This window comes from Somniosus microcephalus, chromosome 7 (assembly GCF_052327205.1).
Source record: "Somniosus microcephalus isolate GS21.2 chromosome 7, FLI_Smic_1.0, whole genome shotgun sequence".
NCBI classification, from domain to species: Eukaryota; Metazoa; Chordata; class Chondrichthyes; order Squaliformes; family Somniosidae; genus Somniosus; species Somniosus microcephalus.
In genome coordinates, this window is record NC_140993.1 from 70866612 (window position 1) to 70881523 (window position 14912).

Sequence of the window (14912 nt, forward strand, 5' to 3'; positions counted from 1 at the left end):
GCCCTGTTCTCCTGGTTCTGTGTGTGCTGGTTTGAGCCGGTCGATGGAGACTGTCTCGACCCTGTCGCCGAGTCGCAGCTTGAAGACCTTGTCCCCGGTTTGTAGTACCTCGTACGGACCGTCGTACGGGGGTCGCAGGGGCCCGCGGTGCGCGTCGTGTCGCACGAAGACGAAGCGCGCCTGCTGTAAATTTGGCGGGACGCGAGGTGCGAGTTCGCCGTGTCGGTTGACCGGAAGTGGGGCGAACTGCTGAGCGGAAGAGAAAGAGTCGAGCCGCTGCTGTTCGGCCGACCAAGGCTTGGTAGGCTCCGGAAGGAATTTGCCTGGGACGCGCAGCGGTTGTCCGTAGACTAACTCCGCTGCCGAGGACTGGAGGTCTTCCTTGACCGCGGTGCGTAGGCCGAGTAGCACCCACGGTAGGCGGTCAGTCCAGGTACTGTCCTGCAGGCCGGCGCGGAGTGAGGCCTTGAGTGACCTGTGGAAGCGTTCACAAAGTCCGTTGGCCTGCGGGTGGTACGCCGTGGTGCGGTGGAGCGTCACCCCGAGGTTGCGTGCTGTGGCCTGCGGGTGGTACGCCGTGGTGCGGTGGAGCGTCACCCCGAGGTTGCGTGCTGTGGCCGTCCAGAGTTCGGAGGTGAACTGGGCGCCTCTGTCGGAGGGTATGTCGGCCGGTACGCCGAACCTCGCAACCCAGGTGTTAACAAACGCCCTGGCGATGTCGGCTGTGGTGGTGGAGGTCAGCGGCACTGCCTCAGGCCAGCGTGTATAGCGGTCGACCATCGTGAGGAGATAAGTTTGGCCTTGCGATGGCGGCAGGGGACCGACGATGTCGACGTGTACGTGGTCGAAGCGGCGGCTGGGTACCTCGAAGTCTCCCAGGGGTGCTTTGGTGTGCAGTTGTACCTTAGCCCGTTGGCAGGCGAGGCAGGAGGTGGCCCAAGTCCGAACATCTCTGCTGAGGCCGCGCCAGACGAAGCGCTTGGAGAGGAGTTTGACGGATGCGCGGGAACCTGGGTGAGAGAGCCCGTGGAGCGCGTCGAAGACGCGGCGGCGCCAGGTCTCGGGGACGACCGGCCTGGGTTGGCCGAGTGAGACGTCGCACGTGACTGCCGTGGCTTCGGGCCCGTGCGCGACCTTGGCTAGGCGTAGCCCTGGCAGGCTGGTAGCCGCCGAGAGGAGGTCTGGGTCCGTGAGCTGGGCCGCTGCTAGTTGTGCGTAGTCGACCGCGAGGTGATTCGCACAGACGGCGGGACGGGAAAGGCAGTCGGCGACCACGTTGTCTCTACCGGAGACGTGCTGAATGTCCGTAGTAAACTCGGAGACGGCCGCGAGCTGGCGTTGCTGCCTAGCGGACCAGGGTTCGGTGTGCTTGGCCATCGCGTATGTGAGTGGCTTGTGGTCCACATACGCGGTGAAGGGGCGGCCTTCCAGGAGGAACCTGAAATGGCGGACCGACAGGTGGAGTGCGAGAAGCTCGCGGTCGAAAGTGGAGTATTTGACCTCCGGGGGGCGCAGTTGGCGGCTGTAGAAGGCAAGTGGCTGCCACGCGCCATTGACCCACTGCTCGAACACAGCCCCGACCGCGTGGTCGGAGGCGTCGGTGGTGAGCGCGACCCGGGCATCGGCCCTCGGGTGCGCGAGCAGAGTGGTGTCGGCGAGCGCGTTTTTGGTGGCGTCGAAGGCAGCTGCCGTGTCAGTGGTCCAGGCTACGTCCATCTTGCCGGATTTTCCTCGGAGGGAGTCGTATAGGGGCTTCATGAGGGCTGCGGCTCTGGGGATGAACCTGTTGTAGAAGTTCACCATCCCGAGGAACTCCTGGAGGCCCTTGATGGTTGTGGGGCGGGGGAATTGCTGGACGGCCTGCACCTTGTTGGGCAGGGGGACGGCCCCAGCAGGGGTGATGTGGTGACCGAGAAAATCGATCTCGGTTAGGCCGAATTGGCACTTCGCCGGGCTGAGGATGAGCCCGTGTTGGGCTAGGCGCCCGAACAGGATGCGAAGGTGTTCGAGGTGTTCCTGTTTGGAGGAGCTGGCCACGAGAATGTCGTCTAGATAGACGAATAGGAAGTTCAGGTCCCGGAGGACTGAGTCCATAAGGCGCTGGAAAGCCTGTGCTGCATTCTTGAGGCCGAAGGGCATCCTCAGGAACTCGAACAGGCCGAATGGGGTGATGACAGCCGTTTTGGGGATGTCCGCGGGGTGTACGGGGACTTGGTGGTAACTGCGCACCAGGTCGACTTTGGAAAAGACGGTTCGTCCGGCCAGTCGGGCCGAGAAGTCCTGGATGTGTGGCACCGGGTATCGATCGGGGGTGGTGGCATCGTTGAGGCGGCGGTAGTCCCCGCAAGGGCGCCAGCCTCCGCCGGGCTTGGGGGCGATGTGGAGGGGCGAGGCCCAAGGGCTGCTGGAGCGGCGGATGATGCCGAGTTGTTCCATGTTGGTGAACTCGGCCCGCGCGATTTCCAGCGTGGCCGGGTTGAGTCTGCGGGCGTGGGCAGAAACTGGGGGGCCGGTGGTGGGGATATAGTGTTCCACACCGTGCTTGGCGGCTTTGGCCGAAAAGGTCGGTTTAGTGAGGGCGGGAAACTCAGCTAGGAGTGCCGAGTAGTCGTCCGTGGCTCTGGCGAGGCAGTAGGTCGTCAGGCCGGCCGAACGGGCCGGGGTAAAGGCGCCGGGGATGGGGGCCATAGTGTTGATGTCGACGAGGCGGTGCCTCGGAATGTCGACAAGGAGGCCGTGGGCGCGTAGGAAGTCGGCGCCGATGAGTGGGCAGAGGACCTTGGCTGTGAGGAACTCCCAGCGGTAGCGGCGGCCCGCGAGGTCGAGCGTGACCATGCGGGTGCCATATGTGCGGATTTCAGAGCCGTTGGCTGCAGCCAGTGTGATACCCCGTGTGCCGCGTTGGATCTCGAGGGCGGAGGCGGGGGTGATGCTGTGCTGGGCCCCTGTGTCGCACAGAAATCGGCGGTTGGTTCTGTCGTCAGTGACGTACAGTAGGGGCTCCTTCTGCCCCGCGGCCATCGCGGGGGCCGGTGCGGGGGGGGGTTTGAAGGTACACGGTGGCGTGCAGCGTTGAGCCCTAGTGCCAAAACGGGTGTGGTAGTAGCAGTGACCCGGAGTGGTAGGGCGGTCGGGCCTAGCGGCCCGGGAAGACCACGTGGTCGTTGCCATGAGGTCGGGCACGACGTCGCGAGCGGCCTGTGCAGAGAGCAGCCGGTCGGCCTTTTCGGCTATATCATTCAGGTCCGTGGAGTCAGACTCCACAATGAGCGGGCGGATGCTGGCGGGGAGCTGCCGAATGAAAAGCGTGCGAAAAAGGGCGCCGGGATTTTTGTCGTCTGAGAGGGACAGCATGTGGGAAAGCAGGTCTGATGGTGAAGCGTCACCAAGGCCGGGGAGGTCCAGGAGTTGGCAGTGGCGCTGGTAAGAGGACGTTTGAAATTTTTTAAGTAGCGCAGCCTTCAGATGTTCGTACTTGCCCTCCGTTGGTGGATTCTGCAGCGCTGCCCAAACCTTGGGGACTGTAGCGTAGGTGAGCGAGGCGACGAGGTAGTCGTACTTCGTGGCGTCGACTGTAATGCCTTTCAGCCGGAATCTGGACTCAGCTTGAACGAACCAGGCTTCGGCGAGGTTCTCCCAAAAGTCTGGTAATTTAACCGTGACTGCATTTGTATCCGCCATGCTAGCTTAGGATTCGTCCTGAGCGTTGGGGTCACCAGTGTTGAGATACCGCGGCAAACGTGGGAGTCGAGACAAGAGCTATTGAATACACAACTGCTTTATTCCAACCACATGACAAACAGGAACTAGAAAAGCCCGCGCATCCACTTAAATACTTCCCAGACAGGAAGTGCTCCCGGCAGCCTGTCCCTGCGGGAAACAAGTTACTGGAGGAAAGGGCCCCCGGCTGGGGGCTTCTGCTTAGACTGTCTGTGCCGCCGTGAGCGGATTATGTCCAGTGGTGGCGTGTCGCCACAACATCAGGGAAAAATAGAAAAAAGCTAAAGGCACTATATTTGAATGCACGAAGCATTTGCAACAAAATAGATGAATTACTAGCGCAGATAGAAATTAATAAGTTTGATCTAATAGCCATTATAGAGATATGGTTGCAAAGTGACCACGGTTGGGAACTAAATATTCCAGGATACTTAACTTTCAGAAGAGATGGGCAAAATGGAAAAGGAGGAGGGATAGCCCTGATAATAAAGGATGGGCTAAAGACATAGAGAGAAAGGATCTAAGCTCAGAAAATCAAGAAGCTGAATCAGTTTGGGTAGAGCTAAGCAACAGCAAGGGACAGAAAACATTGGTGGGAGTTGTTTATAGGCCCCCAAACATTAGTTGTAATGTAGGGCAGAGTATTAATTAGGAAATTAGAGGTGCATGTAACAAGGGTAATACAGTAGTCATGTGGGACTTTAATCTACATATAGACTAGGCAAACCAAATTTGCAGTCAGTGTGGTGGACGAATTCATAGAATATATACAAGATTAATATAATATTAGAGAAAAAGTACTAGAGAAACTAATGGGACTTAAAGCTGACCAATCCCCTGGACCTGACTGCCTACATCCTAGGGTTCTAAAAGAGGTGGCTGAAGAGATAGTGGATGCATTGGTTGTGATCTTCCAAAATTCCCTAGATTCTGGAATGGTCCCAGCGGATTGGAAGGTCGCAAATGTAACACCGCTATTCAAGAAAGGAGGGAAAGGTAAAAACAGGGAACTACAGGCCAGTTAGCCTGATATCAGCTGTCGGGGAAAATGCTGGAATCCATTGTTAAGGAAGTGGTATCAAGTCATGTAGAAAATCATAACATGATTAGGCAGAGTCAGCATGGTTTTATGAAAGGGAAATCGTGTTTTTTGAGGATGTAACTAGCAGGTTAGATAAAGGGGAACCAGTGGATGTAGTTTATTTGGATTTTCAAGAGGCATTTGATAAGGTGCCACCCAAGAGGTTATTACACAAGATTAGGGCTCATGGGGTTGGGGATAATATAGTAATATGGATAGAGGATTGGTTAACGGACAGGAAACAGTAGGGATAAACGGATCTTTTTCGGGTTGGCAAGCTGTAACTAGTGGGGTGCCGCAAGGATCAGTGTTGGGGCCTCAGCTATTTACAATCTATATTAATGACCTAGATGAAGGGACAGCGTGTATGTAATGTATCCAGGTTTGCTGATGATGCAAAGTTAGGTGGGAAAGTAAGCTATGAGGAGGACGCAAAGAGGCTAGAGAGAGAGGTATAGACCGGTTGACTGAGTGGGCAAGAACATGGCAAATGGAATGCAATGTGGGGGAAGTGTGAAGTTATCCACTTTGGTAGGAAAAGCTAAAAAGCAGAAAATTTTTTGAATGGTGGGAGACTGGGAAATGTTTGCATTCAGAGGGACCTGGGTGTCCTTGTACATGAATAACATAAAGTTAACATGCAGGTACAGCAAGCAATTAGAAAAGCAAATGGTATGTTAGCTTTTGTTACAAAGGGATAAGAGTAAAGAAGTCTTACTACAATTATACAGGGTATTGGTGAGGCCACACCTGGAGTACTGTGTACAGTTCTGGTCTCCTTACCTAAGGAAAGACATACTTGCCTTAGAGGGAGTGCAACGAAAGTTCACTAGACTGGTTCTTGGGATGAGGGGATTGCCCTATGAGGAGTGATTGAGTAGAATAGGCCAATATTCCCTAGAGTTTAGAAGAATGAGAGGCGATCTAATTGAAACATAATATTCTTACAGGGCTTGCCAGGGTTAATGTTGAGAAAATGTTTCCCCTGGCTGGGGAATCTAGAACACGGGGTCATGGTCTCAGAATAAGGGGTTGGAGATTTAGGACAGAGATGAGGAGAAATTTTTTCACTCAAAGGGTTGTGATTGTTTGGACTTCTCTGCCCCAGAGAGCTGTGGATACTCGGTCATTGAGTATCTTCAAGACAGGTCGATAAATATTTGGGAATTAAGGGATATGGAGATAGTGCGGGAAGTTGGAGTTGAGGTAGAAGATCAGCCATGACCTTGTTGAATGGCGGAGCAGGCTCGAAGGGCCAAATGTCCTACTCCAGCTCCTAGTTCGGATATTCTTGTGATGGGTGGGGAGTGGGAAGGCCTGAGCTAAATTTGATTCTCCATTGATATTGGTGTCGGTCACTGCAAAGTGAGCGCAATCTTTATTTTTTTTTCTTCATTTCTCTCCTCTCAGCACAGAATTGAATGTGCCACTTAACCGATCTGTATGGTTCATTTCCCCATAGGAGCAGTGAACTAGTAACTAAGCTGTCAGGATTGCTACTTATATTTTATTTTTAAAGTATCTGGCCTGATCTTTTCATTCTCTGGGCATCTCCAGTGCTGCCAATTGGGAATCTTCACCCCGAGGAGCTCAGTTATCCCACCTGCCAGTTGGAATGGCAACGCATTTTATCTATGAAGTGGTTCTTTAGCAGAAAATGCTGAAAGTTAAGTATCCCAGTAATCTCTTTAGTTATAAGAAAAAAAAATCTTAGCCCTCATTTATAAGGACATCAGAAAAGTCAGGAATGGAAAATAGATGTTCAGTCTATATTTTTTATTTCTTCTCTGGATGTGGGTGTCTCTGGCAAGGCCAGCATTTATTGTGCATCCCTAGTTGCTTTGAGAAGGTGGTGATACAACTTGCATTGCAGGCAGTTCAGAGAAGGTTCACTAGGTTGATTCCTGGGATGGAAGGGTTGTATTATGAGAAAAGGTTGAGCAGGTTGGGCCTATACTCATTGGAATTTAGAAGAATGAGGGGTGATTTTATTGAAACATATAAGATTCTGAGGGGGTTGGACAGGGTAGATGCTGTGAGGATGTTTCCCCTCGTCAGGGAATCTAGAACCAGGGGGCATAGTCTCAGAATAAGGGGTCGTCCATTTAAGATGAGGAGGAATTTCTTGAGGGTCATGAATCTTTGGAATTCTTTACCCCAGAGAGCTGTGGAAGCTGAGTCATTGAATATATTCAAGGTGGAGATAGACAGATTTTTGAGCACCAGGGGAGTTGAGGATTATGGGGAGCAGGCAGGAAAGTGGAGTTCAGGTCAAAATCGGATCAGCCATGATCTCATTAAATGGCGGAGTAGGCTCGGGGGGCCGAATGGCCTGCCCCTGCTCCTATTTAAGAACATAAAAAATAGGAGCAAGAATAGGCCACTTGGCCCCTCGAGCCCATTCAGTAAGATCATGGCTGAAGCCACTTCCCTGCCCGCTCCCCGTAACCCTTCACTCCCTTATCTTGCAAAAATTTGTCTACCTCCACCGTAAATATATTTAAAGACCCAGCCTCCACAGCTCTCTGGGGCAGAGAATTCCACAGATTTACGACCCTCAGAAGAAATTCCTCCGCATCTCAGTTCTAAAAGGGTGACCCTTTATTCTAAAACTGTGCCCCCGCATTCTAGATTTCCCCAGGAGGGGGAACACCCTCTCTGCATCTACCTTGTCGTGCCCCCTCAGTATCTTATGTTTCAGTAAGATCACCTCTCATTCTTCTAAATTCCAATGAGTATAGGCCCAACCTGTTCAACCTTTCTTCATAAGTCAACCCCCTCATCTCGGGAATCAGCTGTGTGAATCGTCTCTGAACTGCCTCCAATGCAAGTATATCCTTCCTTAAATAAGGAGACCAAAACTGTACGCAGTACTCAAGGTGTGGTCTCACCAATACCCTGTACAGTTGTAGCAGAACTTCCCTGCTTTTATACTCCAACCACCTTGCAATAAAGGCCAACATTCCATTTGCCTTTTTTGATTACTTGCTATACCTGCATGCTAACTTTTTGTGTTCCCAGGTCCCTCTGAACTGTAGCATTTTGTAATCTCTCTCCATTTAAATAATATTTTGCTTTTTTATTTTTCTTGCTGAAGTGGATAACCTCTCACTTTCCCACATTATACTCCATCTGCAAAATGTTTGCCCACTCACTTAGCCTGTCTGTATCCCTTTGCAGGTTCTTTGAGTCCTCTGCACAACTTGCTTTCCTACCCATCTTTGTATCATCCGCAAACTTGGCTACATTACACTCGATCCCTTCACCCAAGTCATTAATGTAGATTGTAAATAGTAATTAATTGTAAATAAATTGTAAATACTAATTATTGTAAATGAATAATTTCTTATGTTAAGTAATTGAGTGGCTTGCAGGCCACTTTGGACAGAAATTAAGAGTCTTGGATTGTTCATTTCACAACAGTTCTTGACTTGTAGGTTTGGTTGTACCAGCTACACCAGGAGCCCTAGGAAGATCAGGCTGTTGTCTACTGTTTCACTGACTGAATGTGGCTAGGGACTTCTTAGTTTCAAAGTCTAATTCCTAAAGCATCTCAACTGCCAGAAGGTCAATCTAATCAAAGATTCTTTTTTTAATTCCTTGGATGTATAAAAATATACTTTTGCACTGAACATTAAGGAGAATTTATGCAGGAGATGATATAATAGGGCAAGTGGGAGAATGTATGGAGATTAACTGGAATGTTTTCCATATCCTGCTAATTTATTTGCAGCTAAGCTGATCCTGATATGCAAAACTCATGAAGATGATTCTCTATCATTAATGTTAATTTTGAGGGCATTTTATTGTACCTCTAACTGTGCTGATCCCAGGCAAGCTGTACTGATTGATGTGAGAGCAAGCTTACTGCACTTGCTCTCATAGGAGCAACAACCTGGTCTGCTTGGCTCACGTTGGAAAGTGATGGTCCTGGTAGGGTAGTAGGAACACTGCTCTGTTGAATTGTGTTTTTTTCCTTTCCCAGTTATCTCCTCTCTTGAGCAATAGTGATTCATGCAGGAGTAATGTTGTAGAAGTGTTGGCAGCCCTCCTATGCACTACTCAAATAGCATTGTGTGACACTAGAACATGAGAGCGTGAGCAGGATATTTTATCGGGAAGGTGTCAGTATTGCACCCGAGCGTGCTCCTGCTCTTGCCCAACATCCATCGGCTGACGGACCATGAGTCAAACTGGGCACCATCTGGGTCTTTGTTGCTCGGTTGCACATGGGTGCATTTAACGCCAAATCATTGGGAGCATCAAAATTAATTACAGTTGGCTGAATTACAGTAAAGCACAGTGATTTTTGAAGGAGATACCCTCATATAAATGCAGTCAAACTAATGTTTTTTAAGGGTCAGCCTATGAAGTACTCACCCATGCCTTTTCTCAGAATTTCTTTTTAGCTGCTATATTTATAACTTGGTGCAGTACTGTATCAGAGAAGTGTTTGGTTAGCCTAGCTGTTTGGAGTTTTGTGCCTTGAAATCATGATATTCAGTGTATAAAGGCTTAGTGCATTCATACGAAATTCCTTCTGTATCTTTGGTTTTAAATGGATAACTGCCCTTGTTAAAATAGCAGGCAATTGAATTCCATGTGAGTGGGTTAAGCTTTCGTGCGTTGATGTTCAAATAGACAAATTTCAAAGCATTGGTTTCAAAATGCAACTCTGGAGAAAAGTCACTTGGCAGTCTTTTTTTAAGAACCATCGTAGAATCTTGCCGCACTGAAGGAGACCATCATGCCTTTGCTGGCTCTTTTAAAAGAGCTATCCAATTTACAGGAAACTTTGTTATATCCGGCACCGACGGGACCGAGCTGTTGCCGATCTATCAAAACTGCCATATGGAGGTTTTCATCTCCGTATCTGACAACAAACACTGTTGCTTAGCAACAGCTTGTAAACAGTCGGCCCGTACCTTGGAAGCGTCTCTGTAGCTTAGCAACAGCTTCAGAGAGACTTTCCAGAGCCCAACTGTTGAAAGCAAAGCCACGAGAAGAAAAAAACCCAACAAAACGGCTCCTGATTTCTGCCGGTAGATCGAGGTTTCCGGACATACAACCTCCAGATAAACCAGAGTCTCCTGTAGTTCCACACTCCAGATTTTTCCCTATAACCCTGCAAATTAGTCCTCTTCAAGTACATGTCCAGTTTTGAAAGTTCCTATGGAATCTGCTTCCACCACCCTTTCAGGTAGTGCATATGAAAACAAGTGGCAAGTAACATTCGCACCATACAAGTGCCAGGCAATGACCATCTCCAACAAGCGAGACTCTAACCATCTCCCCTTGACATTCAATGGCATTACCATCACTGAATCCCCCACTATCAACATCCTGGGGGTTACCATTGATCAGAAACTGAACTGGACCAGCCATATAAATACTGTGGCTACAAGAGCAGGCCAGGGGCTGGGAATTCTGCGGCGAGTGCAGCAGGCACATGAGAACACCATCACCTGAAAGTTCCCTTCCAAGTCACACATCCTGACTTAGAAATATATCACTGTTCCTTCGTCATCGCTTGGTCAAAATCCTGGAACTCCCTTAATTAACAAGACTCTGGGAGTACCTTCCACACGTGGACTGAGTGGTTCAAAAGGGCGACTCAGCACCACCTTCTCAAAGGCAATTGGGAATGGGCAATAAATGCTGACCTTGCCAGCGATGCCCACAACCCATGAACGAATTTTTAAATAAAGGATAGGTTAAACACGGTAGAGTTTTGATGAGCTGAAGTCCACGGGTGGAGAATATAAAGGCGTTAAATGCGTTGACCACACTTTACTTAAGTATTGTGTTCATTTTTAGTCACCATACGACAGAAAATGTTGCAGGAAAGATGAGTGGAAAGGATGTTAATGTGTGGTGATTGTTTATAACTGAATGGCGTGCTAGTTAGTCCACTGTAGAGGGCATTGGGTATCAACTGCATAGTATAGGACTGGAATTCCATTGGGCCAGACCAAGCAGAGGTCTCGGGTTCCCTTCTCTGAAGGACATTAGTGAATCATAGAAACACAGAAGATAGGAGCAGGAGTAGTCCATTCGGCCCCTCGAGCCTGCTCCGCCATTCAATGAGATCATGGCTGATCATCCAAATTCAGTACCCTGTCCCTGCCTTCTCACCATATCCCTTGATCCCTTTAGCCTTAAGAAATATATCCAACTCCTTCTTGAATATATTTAATGAACTGGCCTCCACCGCCCTCTGTGGCAGAGAATTCCATAGGTTCACCACTCTCTGGGTGAAGAAATTCCTCCTCATTTCTGTCCTAAATAGCTTACCCCTTATCCTTAGACTATGACCCCTGGTTCTGGACTCCCTGGCCATCGGAAACATCCTTCCTGCATCTAGTCTGTCCAGGCCTGACAGAATTTTATAGGTTTCGATGAGATCCCCTCTCAATTTTCTAAACTCCAGTGAGTATAAGCCCAATCGACACAATCTCTCCTCGTACGTCATTCCTGCCATCCCAGGTATCAGCCTGGTGAATCTTCGCTGCACTCCTTCCATGGCAAGAACGTCCTTCCTCAGATAAGGCGACCAAAACTGCACACAATACTCAAGGTGCGGTCTCACCAAGGCCGTGTACAACTGCAGCAAGACATCCTTGTTCCTGTACTCGAACCCTCTTGCTACGAAGGCCAACATACCATTTGCCGCCTTAACCGCCTGCTGCACCTGCATGCTTACCTTCAGCGACTGGTGCACAAGAACACCCAGGTCTCTCTGCACTTCCCCTTCTCCCAATCTATTGCCATTCAAATAATAGTCTGCCTTCCTGTTTTTGCCACCAAAGTGGATAACCTCACATTTATCCACATTAATAGTGCATTTGCCATGTTTCTGCCCAATCACCCAACCTGTCCAAATCGTGCTGGAGTTTCACAACATCCTCCTCACAGCATACCCTCCCACCCAGCTTTGTGTCGTCTGCAAATTTGGAGATATTACATCCAATTCCCTCGTCCAGATCATTAATATATATTGTGAACAGCTGGGGTCCTAGGACCGATCCTTGTGGTACCCCACTAGTCACTGCCTGCCACTCGGAAAATGACCCGTTAATTCCAACTCTTTGCTTTCTATCCGCCAACCAGTTCTCTATCCAACCACCAACCAGTTCTCTATCCAAGTCGATACCTTGCCCCCAATCCCATGTGCCTTAATTTTGCACGCTAATCTCTTATGCGGGACCTTATCGAAAGCCTTCTGAAAGTCCAAATACACCACATCCACCGGTTCTCCCTTATCTATTTTACCAGTTACATCCTCAAAAATTTCCAGTAGATTAGTCAAGCACGATTTATCTTTTGTAAATCCATGTTGACTTTGTCCGATCCTGTCACTGCTTTCCAAGTGTTCTGCTATTACATCTTTTATAATGGACTCTAGCATTTTCCCCACTACCGATGTCAGGCTTACCGGTCTATAATTCCCCACTTTTTCTCTACCACCTTTTTTGAATAGTGGGGTAACATTAGCTACCCTCCAATCCATGGGTACTGTTCCAGAGTCTATTGAGTTCTGGAAGATGACCAGCAATGCATCTACTATTTCTAGGGCCACTTCCTAGGATGTAGATTATCAGGCCCTGGGGATTTATCGGCCTTCAGTCCCATCAATTTTCCTAATACCATTTCCCTACAAATACTGATTTCTTTCAGTTCCACCCTTTCATCAGACCCTATGTTCCCCGGAATCTCTGGGAGGTTATTTGTGTCCTCTTTTGTGAAGACAGAACCAAAATATGTATTTAGTTGGTCTGCCATTTCTTTGTTCCCCATTATAAATTCCCCTGATTCTGACTGCAAGGGACCTACGCTTGACTTCACCAATCTTTTTCTCTTCACATATCTATAAAAGCTTTTACAGTCAGTTTTTATGTTGCCTGCAAGCTTACTCTCATTCTATTTTCCCTTTCTTAATTAATCCCTTTGTCCTCCTTTGAATCCTCAACTGCTCCCAATCCTCAGGATTATTGCTTTTTCTGGCCAATTTATATGTCCTCTCCTTGGATCTTATGCTATCCCTAATTTCCCTTGTTAGCCACGGTTGATTCACCTTTTTTGTTTTATTTTTATGCCAAACTGGGATGAACAAATTCAGTAGTTCATCCATTCGGTCTTTGAATGTTTGCCATTGCCTATCCACTGTCAACCCTTTGAGTGACATTCCCCAATCAATCCTACCCAACTCGCTCCTCAGACCATCGTCGTTTCCTTTATTTAAATTTAGGACCCTAGTCTCTGAGTCAACTACTTCATTCTCCATCTTAATGAAGAATTCGATCATATTATGATCACTCCGACCCAAGGGGCCTCGTACAACAAGATTGCTAATTAATCCTTTCTCGTTACATAATACCCAGTCTAAGATGGCCTGATCTCTGGTTGGTTCCTTGACATATTGGTCCAGGAAACCATCCCGTAAACACTCCAGGAATTCCTCCTCCACAGTATTGTTACTCATTTGGTTGGCCCAATCTATATGTAGATTAAAGTCACCCATGATGACTGCTGTGCCCTTATTGCACGCTTCTTTAATTTCCCTTTTAATGCCATCCCCAACCTCTGCCTTACTGTTTGGAGGTCTATACACCACTCCCATTAACGTTTTCTGGCACTTAGTATTTCTCAATTCTACCCAAACAGATTTCACATCATCAGAGCTAATATCCTTCCTTACAATTGCGTTAATCCCTTCTTTAACCAGTAATGCTACCCCACCTCCCTTTCCTTTTTGCCTATCTTTCCTGAATATCGAATACCCCTGGATGTTGAGTTCCCAGTCTTGGCCATCCTTGAGCCAAGTTTCCGTAATCCCAACCAAATCATATTCGTTTACCTCTATTTACACAGCCAGTTCATCCACCTTATTACGAATGCTCCTCGCATTAAGACACAAAGCCTTCAGGCTTATTTTTTTAACATTCTTAGACCTATTAGAATTATTATTTACTGTGGCCACGTTTGATTTAAACCGTTGATTTCTCTGACTACCACTTTTGTTTTTCTCCTTCCTATCTTTTGCTTTTATCCTTGTTTCCCTTTCCTCTGTCTCCCTGCTCAGGTTCCCAACCCCCTGCCATTTTAGTTTAAACCCTCCCCCACAGCACTAGCAAACACTCCTCCTAGGACATCGGTCCCGGCCCTGCCCAGGTGCAAACCGTCCGGTTTGAACTGGTCCCACCTCCCCCAGAACCAGTTCCAATGTCCCAGGAACTTGAATCCCTCCCTGTTGCACCATTCCTCTAGCCACGTATTCATCTGAAATATCCTTCTATTTCTACTCTGACTAGCATGTGGCACTGGTAGCAATCCTGAGATTACTACCTTTGAGGTCCTATTTTTTACTTTACCTCCTAACTCCCTATATTCCGCTTTTAGGACCTCATCCCGCTTTTTACCTATATCGTTGGCGCCTATTGGGAATGAATTGGTTATTTTTTTTTTTAGTGCCAGCCCGCAAATTACCAAATTACTCAAATCAAGTTTCACAACTTGGCATGGTGGGATTTGAACTCACGACTCCTAGTTTGCCACCCCAGGCCATTACCACTACAGCTATTATGGCATGAGCGATGAAGAAAGTTTAGAGAAGCTTAAACATTACAGTTTAGAGAGAGGAGGTAGTTCAAGGGGGACTTCATTGAGGTGTATACAAAATAATAAATGGTATAAATAAGGAAACTAATGTTTCAAGTTATGTCTAAAATGTAGGGCCAGAGAACATGAATGTAAATTATATGTTGGAGAAAAAAACTCTAGGAAATAAAGGATTGGACTGTATTGAGTGAGGTAATGGGGTTATTTAAGACACAATTGGATAACATGATGAAAGAATTGGGGGTAAAAATTGGGTAGCACCCCGCGTCATGGTACTGCAAGCCTTCCTCCCCTTATTAAAGGGGAGGGGCCTGGCGCAGCACGTCCCGGCGCCCAGCTGGGCCACCAGGGATCGGGGGGGGGGAGGGGCTTCACGGGGGCCAGAGACAGCAACAAGGGCAGGTGCTGGCAGGCGGCCAGCAACAAAAATGGCCGCCCGCCACCTCCCCTTTAACTAGCGCCGCCCTGGCCGCAGGTAGGCCCCCCTGACCCC